The 22,460-nt window shown below is 36.8% G+C and overlaps 2 long non-coding RNA genes across 6 annotated transcripts in view; one reads left to right on the top strand and one right to left on the bottom strand.

The window, feature by feature from the left end:
- LOC137651310 (uncharacterized) overlaps positions 1-20,325 on the top strand; it is a 46,251-nt gene extending 25,926 nt beyond the window's left edge. For 2 of the 4 annotated variants that reach the window (XR_011046083.1, XR_011046081.1), the window contains exons 3-6: positions 933-1,188; positions 6,407-6,514; positions 10,514-10,621; positions 19,914-20,226. This is a non-coding gene — a long non-coding RNA (uncharacterized lncRNA). Of the gene's footprint in view, positions 1-932; positions 1,189-6,406; positions 6,515-10,513; positions 10,622-19,913 lie in introns of all 4 variants that reach the window. The other 2 variants (XR_011046082.1, XR_011046084.1) reach the window with 2 other exon arrangements.
- A 37-nt stretch (positions 20,326-20,362) lies between these two features.
- The window catches only part of LOC137651309 (uncharacterized), a 69,721-nt gene continuing 67,623 nt past the window's right edge, over positions 20,363-22,460 (bottom strand). For both annotated transcript variants that reach the window (XR_011046080.1, XR_011046079.1), the window contains exon 6: positions 20,363-20,703. This is a non-coding gene — a long non-coding RNA (uncharacterized lncRNA). The remainder of the gene's footprint in view (positions 20,704-22,460) is intronic.

Genomic DNA, 22,460 nt, shown 5'->3' with positions numbered 1-22,460 from the left:
TCCCAAATAAGGGTGCCGAGAAGTAGCATCTGTGCTTCTCATGTTCTAAGTCTTCCACCTTTTCACGTCTTTATTAGCTTCTGTAGACATTGCTCATTCCAAAACGGAGAAATCATCGAAGAAGCCCTGGAAAAACGATCGACAGAGGGTTCGCTGGAGACTCCTGCCTCTTACATGTTAGAGGGATGGCGTGGTATCGAGAACCAACCCAGACTGTGAAGCCATCTCAGTACACTATAGGAGTTTACGCTCTTACATTTGCTGTGCTCGGTCTCCTTTCGGACTGAGCATGTAAACTGTCTGCTAACCTCATTCTTAGCATTCTTGCTCTGACAGTCCTGATGGACCCTTTTCTTTCTTCTTTGTACCATTTCCAGTGCAGACACTGCTGTTTTCAAGACTACTTCACTAACTTACTGCCAGTCTGGCTCCTCCTCTTGCAGTGTGGTGAATCTATTTTCTATTTTGAAATGTTACTGAACTCTAGTTTCCAATTGTGCCAATTTATCAGTGTCAAAACTAACTTTTCTGAAAGGTTGTTTCTTCATTCGGCAAAGTTTCACACTAAAGACATACTCCTGTAAAAGAACTCAAGTCTGTATAATAAGGAAAAATACAAACATCATTCGACAAAGTTTTACTCTAAAAATATAGTCTTATGAAAGGACTTAGGTTTGTATATTAAGGAAAATAAAAATTACTTTAAAAGGGATTTGTAATATTTTCAACCTTCATAAATACTTATTTTCAAAGGAAAACATTCCTATTTCCATTGATTAAAAATTGCATAGTACTGATCTACTTTAGTATTCAAATATTTTACTCAAAGGCATATTCAATAAACAAGCTAGTTTGTTACAATGGTGAATCCTGGATCGACATGAACATTACTTTTGGAGTTGCATGTGACTTATGATTTGTCTGTATTTCAGGTTTCTACAGAAAGAAAGCATGAGGAAGACGTTAATCCACAATGAAAGTGAAGATTGAACAGCTGTGATTGGCAAACGTTAACATTGATGAGAAGATTTGTGCAGAATAAAAGAAACGGCAGAAAATTTAATGGCTGAGAAGGCAGTCCCCCCAAGGAAGCTTAAGCATGGGAACCAGTCTCGCCCAAAACTTTATCAAAAAAATCTGAAGACCTGACAAAATAGGAAGGGCCCCCTCCAGTGATGGAATACAAAGGTAAGGGGTTGCATTGCATTTAGAAATTATTAAGGAGTAAAATTGCCTGAAGTGTTGGTATAGGTTAAGGAAGAAAGGCTGAGAAAATGATCTGAAGCAATTGTGTACTGTACACTCGCTAGTCAATTTGATTTTGTGTTAGAGAGGAGGTCCACAAAAGTTTTCCTTTATTGTGAAGTGACAACAGAAGGAAGTGGGGCCTTAGAATCATTATTGAAATTTTAACCCTTTAACCCCCAGGCTATTTGGAAATTTCCAACCCTTAACCCCCAGGGGGTTATTTTTTCCCAGCACATTTTGCCGTATATTTTTTTTTAATTGCTCTAACAGCCTTAATTTTTGTCATAAAGAGGTTAGGTTGGTCTCATTCTCTTGGAAAATGCCTGAATTTTCTCAAAAAATTATCAAAAATATGAAGAAAAAAAAAAAATGTATAGCATTTTTTTGCAATGACGTACCGATACGTCCATGGGGGTAAAGGGATGGCTTTTGTGAAACGTACCAGTACGTCCTTTGGGGGTAAAAGGGTTAAGTAATAGATTGCAAAGAGTTGTGGATGGGTACCTTGATTTGCATGGGGCAAATTATAGGGTATGAAGTAGAACCCTAACTATAAGTCAAAGTGCGATTGTAAGTAAGTCGAGGATAGTGGCTCCTCAACATCCGGATTTCAGCTTTGATATTTTTTTTTTTATAACTATGTATGATAAAATTTTGGGTGTGATTCTCTATAGAAAATTTAGTTTGAGAAACACATTTGGTCTGTCTCCTCTTCAGTTGAACAAAATATGGTCTCAAAATTTTGGATGATCAATCTATTCTGAAGAAGTGTTTTAATTCTTTCATTCTACCTTGTTTCAAGTATTGTTCTCCTGTCTGGTCTTCTGCTGATGATTCTCATCTTAATTTCTTAGACGTGGACTTAGCGTCTATTAAATTTCTTATTCCTGATTTACAGTAAAATGAATCTCTGGCACCGTTGTTCAGTTAGTTTGTTGTGGGTGCAGAAGATTTTTTTTATAATTCTGACCATCCCTTGCATTCAGATCTTCCTGAACAGTACCATTCTGTTTGTAATATTGTAATAGGCCTACTAGGTATGCAGTTAATTCTAATAGTCATGCCTTCTTCATCATAAGGCTCAATACTACAGTATTCTGGAAGTTTTATTCCAGCTGTGACCAAGTTGTAGAATGATCTTCCTAATCAGGTGGTTGAATCGATAGAACTTCAAACTTGCAGCAAACCTCTTTTTATAGTTTTTTATGAAAGATTAATTTTAATGTTATTACTGCTCTTAAAGTATGTTGTTTTAATTGTTCATTTCCTCTCTTGTAGTTTATCAATTTCCTTTCCTCACTGGGCTATTTTTTGTAGAATCCCTTGGGCTTATAGCATCCTGCTTTTCCAACTAAAGTTATAGCTTAGCTAGTATTAATATTGATAATAATAGGAGCTTGTGGCCTTGACCAGGTTCACGACCTCGACTTTTTTTTTTTTTTCTACAAGAGCGCATAGTGCTGACCAGGAGGGCTGGCCTTCCTGTACATTGAGGACGCCACAGCTCTTCATATAGCAATGGAAAAAAATAAGAAAAGTTTCTAGAACTCTTTTACTCTCTGGTTTCATGAGAAAGTTAGCCTTGCCTTTCCTGCTGAGAAAGAGATTAACCCTTTTACCCCCAAAGGAAGTACTGGTACGTTTCACAAAAGCCATCCTTTTACCCCCCTGGACGTACCGGTACGTCCTTGCAAAAAAATGCTATAAAAATTTTTTTTTCATATTTTTGATAATTTTTTGAGAAAATTCAGGCATTTTCCAAGAGAATGAGACCAACCTGACCTCTCTATGACAAAAATTAAGGCTGTTAGAGCAATTTAAAAAAAAATATACTGCAAAATGTGCTGGGAAAAAAATAACCCCCTGGGGGTTAAGGGTCGGAAATTTCCAAATAGCCTGGGGGTAAAAGGGTTAAGGACCATCTTGGATTAAAGTACATCAAAATCAAACATATCACATATACCAGCTCTTAGGAAGAACATGTCAGAGGCACAGTTCTTAAAGACAAGAGTCGACTAACATCAGACAAACTCCTTTTGGCTATTACCAACTGAGTGTACCCATCTGTCCCTCGATATCGGTAGCCTTGGCCATTGATTGTTGTTCCACAGATTGTGTAGCAAACCTGGCTCCTTCTCGGGACAATAAACATCTCATTTGAAGAAAAGTTGTGATACAATGAGTGAGAGGTGAAATTGAATGGCTTTTCTACCTATCCTTTCTCCCCCTTCCTTGGGGTGCAGAAGTCACTGCTGTTTGCAGGATCAGACGCTGGATGCAAGCACAGTAAGCCACACAATTGAGTAGCTCTTCTTAATGTTGGGTTTGTAACGAGACAACGTCCTGGTGACCGCACTTTATTACAAGATACTCGAGCCAACTGACTCGCATCAGCGTATGCAGATGGTACCTAAATTGTTAGCAACTAATGAGATGTTTGGGTGTTATGAAGTTAGAAGGACTTCAATTCAATAATATTAAAGGAATGTGAGAAGTTGCAACTACACCTTATTTGTGGTTAATAGCTGAACTAGGGAACATTGACAGTAGAGAATAGAATTGCATGAAAAAGCAACTACACCTTATTTGGGGTTGATAGCTGAACCAGGCAACATTGACAGTAGAGAATAGAATTGTATGAAAAAGCAACTACACCTTTTTTGGGGTTAGTAGCTGAACCAGGCAACATTGACAGTAGAGAATAGAATTGCATGAAAAAGCAACTCCACCTTATTTGGGGTTAATAGCTGAACCAGGCAACATTGACAGTAGAGAATAGAATTGCATGAAAAAGCAACTCCACCTTATTTGGGGTTAATAGCTGAACCAGGCAACATTGACAGTAGAGAATAGAATTGCATGAAAAAGCAACTCCACCTTATTTGGGGTTAATAGCTGAACCAGGCAACATTGACAGTAGAGAATAGAATTGCATGAAAAAGCAACTACACCTTATTTGTGGTTAATAGCTGAACCAGGCAATATTGACAGTAGAGAATAGAATTGCATGAAAAAGCAACTCCACCTTATTTGGGGTTAATAGCTGAACCAGGCAACATTGACAGTAGAGAATAGAATTGCATGAAAAAGCAACTACACCTTATTTGTGGTTAATAGCTGAACCAGGCAACATTGACAGTAGAGAATAGAATTGCATGAAAAAGCAACTACACCTTATTTGTGGTTAATAGCTGAACCAGGCAACATTGACAGTAGAGAATAGAATTGCATGAAAAAGCAACTACACCTTATTTCTGGTTAATAGCTGAACCAGGCAATATTGACAGTAGAGAATAGAATTGTATGAAAAAGGTGATGCATTTAGAAAAATCAATACATCAAATGATAAATGGTTAGTTAACCCTTTTACCCCCAGGCTCTTTGGAAATTTCCAACCCTCAACCCCCAAGGGGTTATTTTTTTCCCAGCACATTTTGCAGTATATTTTTTTTTAATTGCTCTAAGAGGCTTAATTTTTGTCATAGAGAGGTCAGGTTGGTCTCATTCTCTTGGAAAATGCCTGAATTTTTTCAAAAAATTATAAAAAATATGAAAAAAAAAAAAAAATTTTATAGCATTTTTTTGCAAGGACGTACCGGTACGTCCATGGGGGTAAAGGGATGGCTTTTGTGAAACGTACCAGTACGTCCTTTTTGGGGGTAAAAGGGTTAAAGAGATAGTGGAAGACCAAATAAGGTAACTGTAAGGGGGAAAGTTATTTAAAAATATGTAAAAAGTATAATAATGAAATTGAAGTATGAAATTATAGAAAGTAAAAGCTGAAAGTAAAGTGACATCTGGAAATGATATAGATACAGAAGAAATGGAAGCAGAAATAACAAAACAGAAGAAAAGAAGGCAGAAATGATTTGTAAAAGGTATTAGCAAAATGGATTGCATAGGTGAAAGTAGCGCTGAGAAAACTGTCAAAACAATGAAGCCATGTTGAATACGATAGATTTAAAAGAAAATTGTAAAAACTGGAATGCAAACAACAGGCTTTGTGAGTTTTGTAGAGAGGCAGATGGTATAACGGCATTTTATTGGCTGTAGAGAGTTAACCCTTTTACCCCCAGGCTATTTGGAAATTTCCAACCCTTAACCCCCAAGGGGTATTTTTTTCCCAGCACATTTTGCAGTATATTTTTTTTAAATTGCTCTAACAGCCTTAATTTTTGTCATAGAGAGGTCAGGTTGGTCTCATTCTCTTGGAAAATGCCTGAATTTTCTCAAAAAATTATCAAAAATATGAATTAAAAATTTTATAGCATTTTTTTTGCAAGGACGTACCGGTACGTCCATGGGGGTAAAGGGATGGCTTTTGTGAAACGTACCAGTACGTCCTTTGGGGGTAAAAGGGTTAAGAAAATTTAGAAAAAGTACTGTAGTATAGAAGGAAGGAAATTAGATTTGCCAACTAAACAAGGTGCCTTATAAATTAGAGAAGCTTTGGAAGTAAAAAAAAATGGAAGTATTTATGAACTTTCCAGAAATTATAGCGCTATGCACCGTGTGGCAACAATAATATACTGTGGACTGTACAGTAAGTTGTTGTACATACATACATATACCAAGGCACTTGCCCCAATTTTTGGGGGTAGCCGACATCAACAAATGAAACAAAACAAAAAAGGGGACCTCTACTCTCTACGTTCCTCCAGCCTAACCAGGGACTCAACCAAGTTCAGCTGGTACTGCTAGGGTGTCACAGCCCACCCTCCCACATTATCCACCACAGATGAAGCTTCATAATGCTGAATCCCCTACTGCTGCTACCTCCTCGGTCATCTAAGGCACCGGAGGCAGCAGCAGGGCCTACCGGAACTGTGTCACAATCGCTCGCCATTCATTCCTATTTCTAGCACGCTCTCTTGCCTCTCTCACATCTATCCTCCTATATGTAAAGTGGACAAATGATTTGAGTAATCTTTTAGAAAAATAAGTTTTCGAGTGTATTTGTTTGCCATCTTTCATTTCATACTGATAATCTGTTAATTACTATAACTATCAAATTCTCTCTCTCTCTCTCTCTCTCTCTCTCTCTCTCTCTCTCTCTCTCTCTCTCTCTCTCTCTCTCTCTCTCTCATTTTTTTGTATTTAATGAATGAATGTAATGATAGCTAAAATTACAAGAATATTAATTTATTTCCTTTTTCAGACGTTGATCATACTCATCAAGATGACGAAATTCTTCCTGGACCGTGGCTCAAGAGCCCATCTTCAAGTCACATGACTCTATGAAGATAGTATGCTGCGGTAAATAAAGGTAAGTGGTTGCCTAGATAAAAGAAAAAAAAATAGTTGAAATTCGAACACTCGTGCTTTTTAGGCTATTGAAGTATCATATAATTTTTAACCCTTTTACCCCCAAAGGACGTACTTGTACGTTTCACAAAACCCATCCCTTTACCCCCATGGATGTACCGGTACGTCCTTGCAAAAAAAATGCTCTAAAAATTTTTTTTTTCATACTTTTGATAATTTTTTTGAGAAAATTCAGGCATTTTCCAAGAGAATGAGACCAACCTGACCTCTCTATGACAAAAATTAAGGCTGTTAGAGCAATTTAAAGAAAATATACTGCAAAATGTGCTGGGGAAAAAATAACCCCTTGGGGGTTAAGGGTTGGAAATTTCCAAAGAGCCTGGGGGTAAAAGGGTTAACTTCATCCAGGCATATATCAGTTCTCGCTACACTTTCAGTAAGTACATCAACATTCACATAGCCACATAATAATTACTCTATACCCAGAATTTTGTCCTTTCCCACTCTATAACTACCCTTTCAATAAGTACATCCCACAACATTTACCAGGCACCATACTTAGTTGATTAACCTCATCTAGACTTTTATAACTTTTCTCACTTTCTCATTGCGTTAGCAATAAGTCCACCCCTAAACATCCACATGGTCACTTCGTACATACATACATACATATACCAAGGCACTTCCCCCAATTTTGGGGGCTAGCCGACATCAACAAGAAGCAAAAACAAAAAAGGGACCTCTACTCTCTACATTCCTCCCACCCTAACAAGGGACTCAACCGAGTTCAGCTGGTAAAGCTAGGGTGTCACAGCCCACCCTCCCACATTATCCACCACGGATTCAGCTTCACCCTCCCACATTATCCACCACAGATGAAGCTTCATAATGCTGAATCTGTGGTGGATAATGTGGGAGGGTGGGCTGTGACACCCTAGGAGTACCAGCTGAACTCGGTTGAGTCCCTTGTTAGGGTGGGAGGAACGTAGAGAGTAGAGGTCCCCTTTTTGTTTTTGTTTCTTTGTTGATGTCGGCTAGCCCCCAAAATTGAGGGAAGTGCCTTGGTATATGTATGTATGTATGTACGAAGTGACCATGTGGATGTTTAGGGGTGGACTTATTTATAATGCAATGAGAAAGTGAAAAAAATTATAAAAGTCACTTCGCTCATTCATTAATTTCATCCCAGCTTTTGTCACTTTTCTTACTACTCTACTAAATTTGTCTTTGAGCCACTTGTTGACTCATGACCGCTCTCGAAAGACGTCTCCTACCTCCTCTATCTTATGCTAAATCCATCCATGGATCCATTTATCCAAGCTATCTTTAGATTCTCTTTCAGTTCTTTCTATGCCTTCCCAAAGGTCTCCGTCCCATGACATCAACTGTTAGTATTTGTTTGGGTTTACGTGCGTCCTCCCTTCTTGCAATATGATCAGCTAATCGAATCTTCCTTGACTTTACAACCTGGTTGATGTGTGGTTGCTATGTTCTATGTCTTGTTTCCAAATTGTGGCGAATTCTCCATTCCAGAGTTTCTTGGTCAAGAATGGGTCCGTGATTTTCCTCAAAATTTTATTTTCAAAGACCTCTTACTTACATTGATTAACTTCACCTAGCCTTTTGTCACTTTTCTTATTATTATTTTAATGAGTACTTCTCGCATCATGCATATACCCACATAATTATGTTGATTAACTTCTCCATCTTCTTTCACTTTTCTCACTTTATAGCTACAGTACATTCACAATAAATAATTCCCTACAACTTGCACATGACCTCACATGATAATTAACTCCATCGAGGCGTTATCACTTTCTCACATTGCTTTCAATAAGTATTTCCCAAAATATCAACATGGTCATTTTGTACAGTGATCAACTTCATCAATAAGTACTTCTCACAACATGCACATGGCCACATTCATACTCATACTTAACGCAGATTAACTTCATCCATGATTTTGTCACTTTTATCACTTTGGTACAGACCTCTTTAATAGATACCTCCACAGCATGCACAATATATGGACCCTTACTTAACGCTGCTTAACTTCAAACCAAGCCTTTGTCATTTTTCAACCTTTTTATAGCCCTCTCAATAAGTAATTCTCAAACATGCACACGGCCCCTTACTTACGTTAATGAACTTTAACCAAGCCTTTGTTATTTTTCGACCTTTTTACAAAACTTCTCAAGAATGCACATGGTCCCTTACTTACGTTGCTTAACTTCAAACCAAGCCTCTGTCATTTTCCAACCTTTTTACAGGCCTCTCAATAAGTATTTTCCAAGAATGAACATGGTCCCTTACTTACGTTGCTTAACTTCAAACCAAGCCTCTGTCATTTTCCAACCTTTTTACAGGCCTCTCAATAAGTATTTTCCAAGAATGAACATGGTCCCTTACTTACGTTGCTTAACTTCAAACCAAGCCTCTGTCATTTTCCAACCTTTTTACAGGCCTCTCAATAAGTATTTTCCAAGAATGAACATGGTCCCTTACTTACGTTGCTTAACTTCAAACCAAGCCTCTGTCATTTTCCAACCTTTTTACAGGCCTCTCAATAAGTATTTTCCAAGAATGAACATGGTCCCTTACTTACGTTGCTTAACTTCAAACCAAGCCTCTGTCATTTTCCAACCTTTTTACAGGCCTCTCAATAAGTATTTTCCAAGAATGAACATGGTCCCTTACTTACGTTGCTTAACTTCAAACCAAGCCTCTGTCATTTTTTCAGCCTTTTTACTGCCCTCTCAAATAAGTACTTCTCAAGCATGCACACGGCCCCTTACTTATGTTAATGAACTTTAACCAAGCCTTTGTCATTTTTAACCTTTTTACAGCCCTCTCAAATAAGTACTTCTCATGAATGCACATGGTCCCTTACTTTCGTTGCTTAACTTCAAACCAAGTCTTTGTCATTTTTTAACCTTTTTACATCCCTCTCAAATAAGTCATTCCCAAGAATGTACATGGTCCCTTACTTACATTGCTTAACTTCAAACCAAGCCTTTGTCATTTTTAAACTTTTTTACAGCCCTCTCAAATAAGTATTTTCCAAGAATGAACATGGCCCTTTACTTACATTGCTTAACTTCAAACCAAGCCTTTGTCATTTTTCAGCCTTTTTACAGCCCTCTCAATAAGTAATTCTTAAGCATGCACGCAGCCCCTTTCTTACGTTAATGAACTTTAATCAAGCCTTGGTAATTTTTAAACTTTTTTACAGCCCTCTCAAATAAGTATTTTCCAAGAATGAACATGGCCCCTTACTTACGTTGCTTAACTTCAAACCAAGCCTTTGTCATTTTTAAACCTTTTTACAGCCCTCTCAATGAGTAATTCTTAAGCATGCACATGGTCCCTTACTTACGTTGCTTAACTTCAAACTAAGCCTTTGCCAGCCTTTTTACAGCCCTCTCAAATAAGTACTTCCCAAGAATGCACATGGTCCCTTACTTACGTTGCTTAACTTCAAACCAAGCCTTTGTCATTTTTCAACATTTTTACAGCCCATTTTTTACAGGTATTCCATTTTTTTTTTTCTTTCTGGGTCTCGGGCATCAAGACAATCAACCAATCAACTATTTCACACTGTTCATTTATACTTTACAGACAAGGACTTGCAGCTATTCTTCAAGCTTTCCCATTTTGACAAACCTTGTCTTAAAACAGTTCAATTGTATTCTCCAGAATGCATATTCAACGTTTGAAACTCCCCATATCTCAATATTCATTGTGTACAATTTTGTACATAGTAATTGTACAATTTTCAGTAAATATTGGCACATAAGTCACCTTATCTAATCATTCTTGTTCAAAATACACTAATCTACAATGAACTACATATATTTTATTAAGTGTTTTGAATCTCTCTCTCTCTCTCTCTCTCTCTCTCTCTCTCTCTCTCTCTCTCTCTCTCTCATTTTTTTGTATTTAATGAATGAATGTAATGATAGCTAAAATTACAAGAATATTAATTTATTTCCTTTTTCAGACATTGATCATACGCATCAAGATGACAAAATTCTTCCTGGTCCGTGGCTCAAGAGCCCATCTTCAAGTCACATGACTCTATGAAGATAGTATGCTGCGGTAAATAAAGGTAAGTGGTTGCCTAGATAAAAAGAAAAAAAAGAAAATAGTTGAAATTTGAACACTCTTGCTTTTTAGGCTATTGAAGTATCATATAATTCTTAATGTGTTTATACTAAATTTCATGACGTTTGTAGAAATTCATCCTGATAGTTCCAATGTAGGTTACATTAGGTTGATATATAAGGTCTGTGTCTTCTTCAATTGCACAAAAAATAGGCTTATTGAGAAAGTCTTTCAAGATTTTCGGTGATCAATCTATTCTGAAGAAGTGTTTTAATTCTTTCATTCTACCTTGTTTTGAGTATTGTTCTCCTGTTTGGTCTTCAGCTGCTGATTCTCATCTTAATTTGTTGGACAGAAACTTACGGTCTATTAAATTTCTTATTCCTGATCTAGATATTAATCTCTGGCACCGTCGTTCAATTAGTTCATTATGCATTTTGCATAAGATTTTTCATAACTCTGACCATCCTTTACATTCAGATCTCCCTGGACAATTCTATCCTGTTCGTAATACTAGGCAGGCAGTTAATTCTAATAGCCAGGCCTTCTCCATCACGAGACTCAATACTACGCAGTACTCTAGAAGTTTTATTCCAGCTGTTACCAAGTTGTGGAATGATCTTCCTAATCGGGTGGTTGAATCAGTAGAACTTCAAAAGTTCAAAGTTGGAGCAAATGCTTTTTTGTTGACCAGGCGGACATGAGTCTTTTTATAGTTTATTTATGACATATTTGTTTTTGATGCTGTTAATAGTTTATATATGACATGTCTGTTTTGACGTTGTTACTGTTTTTAGAATGATTTATTGTTAATTTTTTCTCTTCATTTATTTTTTTCCTTATTTCCTTTCCTCACTGGGCTATTTTTCCCTGTTGGAGCCCCTGGGCTTATAGCATCTTGCTTTTCCAACAAGGGTTGTAGCTTGGATAGTAATAATAATAATAATAATAATAATTAACCCTTTTACCCCCAGGCTCTTTGGAAATTTCCAACCCTTAACCCCCAGGGGGTTATTTTTGTCCCAACACATTTTGCATTATATTTTTTTTTAAATTACTCTAACAGCCTTAATTTTTGTCATAGAGAGGTCAGGTTGGTCTCATTCTCTTGGAAAATGCCTGAATTTTCTCAAAAAAATATCAAAAATATGAAAAAAAAAAAAATTATAGCATTATTTTGCGAGGACGTACCGGTACGTCCATGGGGGTAAAGGGATGAGTTTTGTGAAACGTACCAGTACGTCCTTTGGGGGTAAAAGGGTTAACTTCATCTAGGCATATATCAGTTCTCGCTACACTTTCAGTAAGTACATCAACATTCACATAGCCACATAATAATTACTCTATACCCAGAATTTTGTCCTTTCTCGCTCTATAACTAACCTTTCAATAAGTACATCCCACAACATCTACCGGGCGCCATACTTAGTTGATTAACCTCATCTAGACTTTTATAATTTTTCTCACTTTCTCATTACCTTAGCAATAAGTACACCCCTAAACATCCACATGGTCACTTCGTACATACATACATACATACATACATATACCAAGGCACTTCCCCCAATTTTGGGGGGTAGCCGACATCAACAAAGAAACAAAAACAAAAAGGGGACCTCTACTCTCTACGTTCCTCCAGCCTAACAAGGGACTCAACCGAGTTCAGCTGGTACAGCTAGGGTGCCACAGCCCACCCTCCCACATTATCCACCACAGATGAAGCTTCATAATGCTGAATCTGTGGTGGATAATGTGGGAGGGTGGGCTGTGACATCCTAGCAGTACCAGCTGAACTCGGTTGAGTCCCTGATTAGGCTGAAGGAACATAGAGAGTAGAGGTCCCCTTTTTGTTTTTGTTTCTTTGTTGATGTCGGCTACCCCCCAAAATGGTATATGTATGTATGTATCTTTAGATTCTCTTTCAGTTCTTTCTATGTGTTCCCAAAGGTCTCCGTCCCATGACATCAACTGTTATTATTTGTTTGGGTTTACGTTCGTCCTCCCTTCTTGCAATGTGATCAGATAATCGAATCTTCCTTGACTTTACAACCTGGTTGATGTGTGGTTGTTGCTGGGTTCTACGTCTTGTTTCCAAATTGTGGCGAATTCTCCATTCCAGAGTTTCTTGGTCAAGAATGGGTCCGTGATTTTCCTCAAAATTTTATTTTCAAAGACCTCTTACTTACATTGATTAACTTCACCTAGTCTTTTGTCACTTTTCTTATTATTATTTTAATGAGTACTTATCGCAACATGCATATACCCACAGAATTATGTTGATTAACTTCATCTTCTTTCACTTTTCTCACTTTATAGCTACAGTGCATTTACAATAAATAATTCCCTACAACTTGCACATGACCTCACATGATAATTAACTCCATCTAGGCGTTATCACTTTCTCACATTACTTTCAATAAGTATTTCCCAAAATATCAACATGGTCACTTTGTACAGTGATTAACTTCATCAATGAGTACTTCTCACAACATGCACATGGCCACATACATACTCATACTTAACGCAGATTAACTTCATCCATGATTTTGTCACTTTTATCACTTTGGTACAGACCTCTTTAATAGGTACCTCCACAGGATGCACAATATATGAACCCTTACTTTGTTGATTAACTTTAACCAAACCTTTGTCATTTTTCAACCTTTTTATAGCCCTCTCAATAGGTAATTCTCAAACATGCACACGGCCCCTTACTTACGTTAATGAACTTTAACCAAGCCTTTGTCATTTTTCAACCTTTTTACAGCCTTCTCAATAAGTAATTCTCAAACATGCACACGGCCCCTTACTTACGTTAATGAACTTTAACCAAGCCTTTGTCATTTTTCAACCTTTTTACAGCCCTCTCAATAAGTAATTCTCAAACATGCACACGGCCCCTTACTTACGTTAATGAACTTTAACCAAGCCTTTGTCATTTTTAAACTTTTTTACAGCCCTCTCAAATAAGTATTTTCCAAGAATGAACATGGCCCTTTACTTACGTTGCTTAACTTCAAACCAAGCCTTTGTCATTTTTCAGCCTTTTTACAGCCCTCTCAATAAGTAATTCTTAAGCATGCACGCAGCCCCTTTCTTACGTTAATGAACTTTAATCAAGCCTTGGTAATTTTTAAACTTTTTTACAGCCCTCTCAAATAAGTATTTTCCAAGAATGAACATGGCCCCTTACTTACGTTGCTTAACTTCAAACCAAGCCTTTGTCATTTTTAAACCTTTTTACAGCCCTCTCAATGAGTAATTCTTAAGCATGCACATGGTCCCTTACTTACGTTGCTTAACTTCAAACTAAGCCTTTGCCAGCCTTTTTACAGCCCTCTCAAATAAGTACTTCCCAAGAATGCACATGGTCCCTTACTTACGTTGCTTAACTTCAAACCAAGCCTTTGTCATTTTTCAACATTTTTACAGCCCATTTTTTACAGGTATTCCATTTTTTTTTTCTTTCTGGGTCTCGGGCATCAAGACAATCAACCAATCAACTATTTCACACTGTTCATTTATACTTTACAGACAAGGACTTGCAGCTATTCTTCAAGCTTTCCCATTTTGACAAACCTTGTCTTAAAACAGTTCAATTGTATTCTCCAGAATGCATATTCAACGTTTGAAACTCCCCATATCTCAATATTCATTGTGTACAATTTTGTACATAGTAATTGTACAATTTTCAGTAAATATTGGCACATAAGTCACCTTATCTAATCATTCTTGTTCAAAATACACTAATCTACAATTAACTACATATATTTTATTAAGTGTTTTGAATCTCTCTCTCTCTCTCTCTCTCTCTCTCTCTCTCTCTCTCTCTCTCTCTCTCTCTCTCATATATGCCATTTTCAAGGCTAAGTTTGTCAAGGGCATATCTAGGACACATATACGAAGAGGCTAAGGTTGTCAGATTTTAGGCCACACATGCAAAAAGGTCCACTATAGTCAATTTCTTTTAGCGATGCAGATTTGCACCGACTCGCAGCGGTGTCCTTTTAGCTCGGAAAAGTTTCCTGATCGCTGATTGGTTGGACGAGATAATTATAACCAATCAGCGATCTGGAAAATTTTCCGAGCCAAAAGGGCACCGCTGCGAGTCGGTGCAAATCTGTATCGCTAAAAGAAATTGACTATAGTACTTGTAATGTTTGATAGCTTAAGAGGGTAATCCCATGATCAGTTACGGAATTTCTTTCTATACCATCACTGATATTTGCTGTTATACCACTAGCTATCGATATTACCTGATAATAGTTCCATACTTTCATAACTTTACCTATACTTTTTATTTCTATTCCTTTGTTCATTGCTTCATTATACATACATACATATACCAAGGCACTTCCCCCAATTTTGGGAGGTAGCCGACATCAACAAAGAAACAAAAACAAAAAGGGGACCTCTACTCTCTACGTTCCTCCCAGCCTAACAAGGGACTCAACCGAGTTCACTTTGCTTCATTATATTTTCTATTATCATAATCCATTTGTACCAACCTTATCTAGCCATCTTTCCCTTATATTAGTTCCTGGTGTTCATTGGAATATAATTCAATGTTTTTTTTTTTAGTTTTTTCATTGACTACGTTTACATAGAATTGCTGTAAATCTATTTTTATTGCAAATCCTCATTAGTCTTCCCTTTTTTTTTATTCTTAGTAGAAGGTGTCTTGTTTTCTTATAGTTATCCATATTTTTTCTGAAAGTCCCCCCAAAAGAAGCTGCTCTATTGATTCTTATGTTTTTCCTGGCCCTTACCATTGTTTTCTTGCTTTGCCATCTTCTTTCTACCCTTTTATTCCACTGTATAACAGTGTCTGTTTCTTGAGTCAACTCTCTTCATCTGCTTCTATTCCTTTTAACCCTTTTACCCCCAAAGAACGTACTGGTACGTTTCACAAAACTCATCCCTTTACCCCCATGGACGTACCGGTACGTCCTTGCAAAAAAATGCTATAAAAATTTTTAATTTTTCATATTTTTGATAATTTTTTGAAAAAATTCAGGCATTTTCCAAGAGAATGAGACCAACCTGACCTCTCTACGACAAAAATTAAGGCTGTTAGAGCAATTTGAAAAAAATATACTGCTAAATGTGCTGGGGAAAAAATAACCCCTTGGGGGTTAAGGGTTGGAAATTTCCAAAGAGCCTGGGGGTAAAAGGGTTAACTTTTCTCCTAGTCCCATCCCACTCCTATCTCTCTTCACCAGATCCATTTATCTGATGTGCTGATGCCCTACACTCATCATCCCATCATTAGCATTTTCTTGTTTCTGTTGACTGGTTCTACCACCTACCTTCTTATTACATGATCATAATATCTCAGACGAGACATTACATGTAGCACACATTGTCAAATATCTTCTCACCCCCCTTTCTAGTAGTGATATTTCAGCAATAAAAGTCACAATCCTCATCATAATTCTTTCTAACAGTCCTTCCTCTTTCCTTTTAAGTGGTGAAGTTTCTGCAAGATAGATGTCTAATAGTTCTTTGTTTTTATAAAACAACTCCAGTTACTTCCCTCCAATTTTGCCATGTTTATTTCACTCTCATCTCACTGAATTTTATTGATCTCAAGTAGCCAAACATTGTTCTGCACCACCTTCCACATGAATGTTTCTCTCTCCGTGTACTTTACTATTAACCCTTTTACCCCCTGGCTATTTGGAAATTTCCAACCCTTAATCCCCAATGGGTTATTTTTATCCCATCACATTTTGCAGTATACTTTTTTTAAATTGCTCTAACAGTCTTAATTTTTGTCATAGAGAGGTCAGGTTGGTCTCATTCTCTTGGAAAATGCTTGGATTTTCTCAAAAAATTATCAAAAATGTGAAGAAAGAAAAAAATTTTATAGCATTTTTTTGCAAGGACGTACCGGTACATCCATGGGGGTAAAGGGATGGCTTTTGTGAAACGTACCAGTACGTCCTTTGGGGGTAAAAGGGTTAATACTAATGACAAAGTTTCTACAAGGAATAGGCAAGGACTCAGAACTGATCCCTGAGGAAGGCCAATATCCCCAAGGAATGCTTTATTTTCCCTCATATTTTGTCTGTACAGTGGTTCATGCTCCCTCTTACTCCATTCTCACTATTCACTAGCCTTATCAACTTCTCTGGTATTTCGCTTTTTTTTTTTTTTTAAATGCCAATAAACTAGCCTTTTTGGTGCCCTGTTGTACACCTTTTCAAGATCCATAAGATATGGCACATATAAACTTTCCCTTTTCCTTCTAGATACTGATACTTATCTTGGACTTACACTTCACTTCACTTCACTTCCACTCCCAGGTAGGCTTTCAGCCTGTCAGTGGAATCAGTTGTGTTCTCCACTCAATTCTGTTTTCAAAAATTCCCTTTCTTCTCAGCTGTTCAATTGTTGGCATGTTGTTCTTTGTCAAAATCTCTTCAATTCCATCCCTCCAGCGTTTACGTGGTCTACCTCTTGATCTCCTCCCACCAGGCGTCCAGTCCCATCTCTTCCTTGCAATTCTATTTCCATCCATTCTCATTAAATGTCCCAGCCATCTCAGCTGTCCCTTCTCAATCTTGTTCAACATAGGAGATACCCCACCCATCTTGGACTTAACTAACTATAAATATAGTATCCACTGTGCTCTTTCCTTTCTTAAAACGAAAACTGCTGCTCATGCATATCACCTTTCCTGCTAATATCATTTCTAGTATGTTGAATAAAGGGCAAAAATTTGTATACCTCTGAAGGTCATTTAGTTCACCTTGTCAACTTTGTCTCCTTTTTGTTCTTTATAACTTAGACATCTATCTACCTTTCCAGTCCCTTGGCATTTCCCCTACATACCAGATTTTTTCTAATAGTGTGTGCACCCACACTTTGCCTAGATTCCGCAATGCTTTAACCACTTCTATTGTTACTTCTGATTTCTCTTCAGCTTTATTTACTTAATCTTTATAGCAGTCTCGACTTGATTTTCTTTCTCTGATGTTTGCATACTCATTCACAGTGTTTAATAGCTGTAAAAGAATAGTCATCCATGTTTTCTTAACTTCCTCTTCCTCAATTAATAATTTCCATTTTCAGCTTTAATAGTTCCTACAACTCTTACACCTTGCCTATCTTTTTTTACTTAGGCAATTCTGTAGTCTTTTCTCCCTCCGTTTTTGCATGATCTCATTCCATTTTACCCTGATTTTTCCCTTTGCAATCACATTTTTTTTTCTTGCCCTCTTTATCCGTTTATATTCCTCATAGGTTTGGTAGTTGTCATCATCTTACCACCTTCTTCTGGCTATACAGCTGCATGAAGCTTTTGATTCCAGATTCCACCACCATCTGTTTCATTTCCTGTTGGTGTTTACTACTTTGCCGTCCACACACCTCTGTTGCTGCTGGTACCCAATCTCTTTCATAACACATCTCTGATGCTACTGTCACCATAATGTTCTTTCATGACACAACTTTGGTACTACTGGCACCACAATCCCTCTGCTAGCAACCAATCTCTGTTATTCTTTCAATTGTTTTTCCCCAAAGACAACAGAAATGTTTTCCCCCTTCCTAGAACTGATACACCAAAACTAGGCCATCCACTTCCCTCTGCCATATTTGCTACAGTTTTTATTAAAAAGAATTCCTATTAAGATTAGTGACACTATGTTCATGTATGCAATACATTTGGTATACAGTTCTGTACTGAACCAAGTCTCCATACCTTTAATGCAGGATATGTATATAGCTACATCCATGACCATACGCTTAGCCTCATATTCAATATCCAATAGTATAGTTTTATACATTGTATCCTTTCATATTTATTCCCCTTTTCAAGTAGGCCTATTTGAAAAATCTTACTGTCCTTAGTTCTACTCTTTACAATATTTCAACTCTACCTAGAATCTTATCTCCCTAGTACCTAGTTTCATTACTTGTAATTTTGTTTGTGATATTAAAGTTTGCTGTCCATTTTTCCCATACATATTATAGTACTATCATATGTGTTATTGTTATCACTCGAATATTATCACATACATTACAGCGCGCACAGTTTGGATCATCAATATTCTCTCCACATTTGATATATTACTTATTTGTTTCCCCTATTTAGTTTTATGGGCATCTGGGTTTGAAACCTTAATTTTCGGTCCCCTTTTCATTTTGTCTTCTGCTAAAACTTACGTCTTTCTCTCATGCAATCCTTTTTTAACAATGATTGTACTTCTCACATTTGGCATTAGTCAAAAACCATTTTTTCTTACTGACTGTGGTGTTTGTCACAGATTCTGATCCTAACATTTGGTTTTCCCTTAAGTAATTGAACACAAGATTGATATTTTCCTTCTTTTTGTCATGTAGTACAACAGTCATACCTCTTCATATTCTCCCCATTTCATCCTGGCAGAAAATCCTGGTATCAAAAATTTAGTACTCTGATTAGGGACACCATCTTTTCGATTTTGTACACAGGACGGATTTGACATGCCTACCACAGATATATCAATACAACAGCCAGATAGAGCCTTTCCTAACCTCAGTTAAGACTTGCAATACAGTCTTCATGAGTTTTTAAACACACGTTTTCCTGGTTTAATAAGTTATAATCTTTGAGCAACTGTAAAGATATCCCTTCCAGAACTCTTCAGTAGCTTAACTCCATTGCCATGTTAGTAAAGGACTCTAGTCTGACCTATTATAAACACCATGTACCTTCAACTGCTTAAAATTGCAACTCTTACCTAGTAATATTTTGTTTAGGATATATGCTGTTTTTAAATTCTTCAAGTTAGTAAATTCCTGTTGCAAGATCTACAAATCTCTGGTATTGTTTGAACTTGAAGACAATAAGCAATGTTTTCCCTTTTGTGAGAATATATCCAAGATACGTCATTATCTCTTCCCCGATAGGTTTCCTGTAATGATCAATGACAATATTTACAGTGCAGTATTATATATAGTTATAATACTTGTGACTTCATAACGAACAATAGTTATAATACTTGTGACTTCATAACGAACAATAATTGGTTTGCACTTCATCTGTATATCAGCATTTTAGGCATAACTAGTTATTTTTATATTACTTTAGATGGAATATATATTTAGTGTCATGTCACTACATCGGCCTCATGTATTTTGTATTATGGATACATTCAAAATGACGAATAGTTGTAACATTATATGGTGTTGGTCGGTCGTTTATAGGTATCCCAATGTGCCTTGTGGATAACTATTCATATAACACCCACACACTGTGGACAGGCATCTGTTAATCCCATTTTCTATATATACACGTTTATTTTCAGTGGAGTTGTAGAAAGTGGAGTCGTGTGCAACAGCATGTGTCCCAAATCCGGACAGTTGTGGAAGAGAGCAGGAAGGAAAATGATGAAAGGAGGACCCTTGACGCCTGTCGTTCCCTGGTAGTAGGGAAAGGTTCAGAAAGGAGGGCCCTTGACGCCTGTCGTTCCCTGGTAGTAGGGAAGGTTCAGAAAGGAGGGCCCTTGACGCCTGTCGTTCCCTGGTAGTAGGGAAAGGTTCAGAAACTATCTCCATAATATAGATTTTTTTTTATATATGGCAACTCTTGGCAGCTAGACCTACACTTTGGTCAAGTCATGTCTGCCTTATATATATGGCCCATACTTGTTTCAATAATACATTTGTTCTGGAAGCATAATATTAGAAAACGTAAAATATGGTTACAACAAATTATATTATTTGTTGTAACTTATTCAACAAGGTGTAAATAAAATTTTATTTACATTTCACACTTTTACTTTTTATTTTTTTCCTTTTCTTACACTATTTGTATTGCTATTTTTTGATTATTTTTTTCCATTTCTTACACGCTTGATTTGTACAGTATTGCTATTTTTGAGCACCTAAGCCCAGCTGCTGCGACCAAAAAAAAAAAAAAAAAAAAAAAAAAAAAAAAAAAAAAAAAAAAAAAAAAAAAAAAAAAAAAGTCAACTAAACATTTGTGCGTCCAGTTTTGAAGTTATGTCCGCTCTGGATTATCAACGTTTTTTGTTTTTTTCTCTTGGTTTTGCCGATCCTCTTGACTCCGCAGACTTTTGTTTAAGTACCCATTACCTGTAAATTAAGAAATACATATATTAGCCCACTTTAAATGCATACGAATATTTGATTCTTAGTAAATAGGGGCAAAATTGGTACAAGACTATTTGCATCTAAGGCCAAATACATCCTATTTTTTCATAGAAACAGATCAACTTGTCTTTAGAAACAGATCAACTTGTCTTGTATTTTAAGAACAGTAATAACTAAAAATATAGTTTGTTTATTTCCTATCCTCACTGGGCTATTTTTCCTGTTGGAACCCTTGGTGTTATCCCATCCTGCTTTTCAAACTAGGGTTGTAGCTGACCTAGTAAAAATAAAACATAAAATTCAAGAACACAGAAATGAGAGAACGATGATAGTTGAAAGAAAAAAGGCATGTCTCAAAATGCCAGGAGATACAAATACTATAAAAAATTGACGTAAGGTCATAAAAATGCTAAATGCTCCCGTAAAAACAATGACAAGAAAAAGAGAGAGAATTTGACAATGTCCAGCATTAAATGCTTGCAAAACCTGCAATTTTCAAGTATTAAAGTGCAAAAACTATACAGTGTACCATTCTGTATAGTTAAGGGATTTTGACGAAGGAAAAATCTATTTCTGGGCGAGGGACCTGTGTCGCCCAGTGAAATGCTCCTTAAAGCACCATTTCAAAGGTACAAATACTGCTAAATATACCAGAGAAAAAAGTTGCATGGAATGCCAGGAATATATCCAGCTCGGGGAAGAGGTCAGTTCAAGCTTAGATGGGACAGAAGACAGAGGCAACAGCGAAGGAGTCGTGTGGAAGTAGCCAGTAACCATTTGGAGGTTTGAGTGTGTTAAATCTGTGATTAACCTTAGTTGGAAAAGCAAGATGCTACAAGCCCAAGGGCTCCAACAGGTAAACTACCCCTGTGAGGAAAGAAAATAAGGAAACCACAAGAAAAGTAATTAATAAAAAATAAAATATTTTAAGAACAGTAATGGCATTAGAATAAATATTTCATATATAAACTACAAAAAAAAATTAAATAAGAGAAAGAGAAATAAGATCTACAAACAATCTCTTACATGGAACACGCCCTAACGACCAGGTAGATATCAACTTGAAAATAAACTGACCATACACCTATATGATCAGCGTCCAAGGCCTATCTCCAACCAACCTAGGACCAGTGAGGGCCAGCGAATGGCTGCTGATGACTTAGTAGGCAAACCTATGGGCTAAATACCAGTCTAGTGATGTGTCGTGGTAAAGAAAGGGGGGGTGGAGAGAGAGAGAGAGTGCATTTTAAAAAATATCACAAATATTATACAGTAGTAGGCTGCCCGAATGAACCTTCATAAGGACGACATAGCTATCTCACCCAAAAATAGTTTTTTCCTACGTCAAAATCCATTTTTTGTATGTTTTTGTCAAATATCAATCAAGCGTAAACATGAATTAAAGATCGACGAGACGACCAGTAGAACAATCGCCCTCTTATAAAAAAAAAAAAGCTTAAGCAAACATGAGACGAACCAGTAGAACAATCGCCCTCTTATTAAAAAAAAAAAGCTTAAGCAAACATGAGACGAACCAGTAGAACAATCGCCCTCTTATAAAAAAAAAAAAAAGCTTAAGCAAACATGAGACGAACCAGTAGAACAATCGCCCTCTTATAAAAAAAAAAAGCTTAAGCAAACATGAGACGAACCAGTAGAACAATCGCCCTCTTATAAAAAAAAAAAAGCTTAAGCAAGCATGAGACGAACCAGTAGAACAATCGCCCTCTTATAAAAAA

Source organism: Palaemon carinicauda, chromosome 12 (genome assembly GCF_036898095.1).
Source record: "Palaemon carinicauda isolate YSFRI2023 chromosome 12, ASM3689809v2, whole genome shotgun sequence".
In the NCBI taxonomy this organism is placed as follows: domain Eukaryota; kingdom Metazoa; phylum Arthropoda; class Malacostraca; order Decapoda; family Palaemonidae; genus Palaemon; species Palaemon carinicauda.
This window is presented reverse-complemented; position numbering and strand designations above follow the sequence as displayed.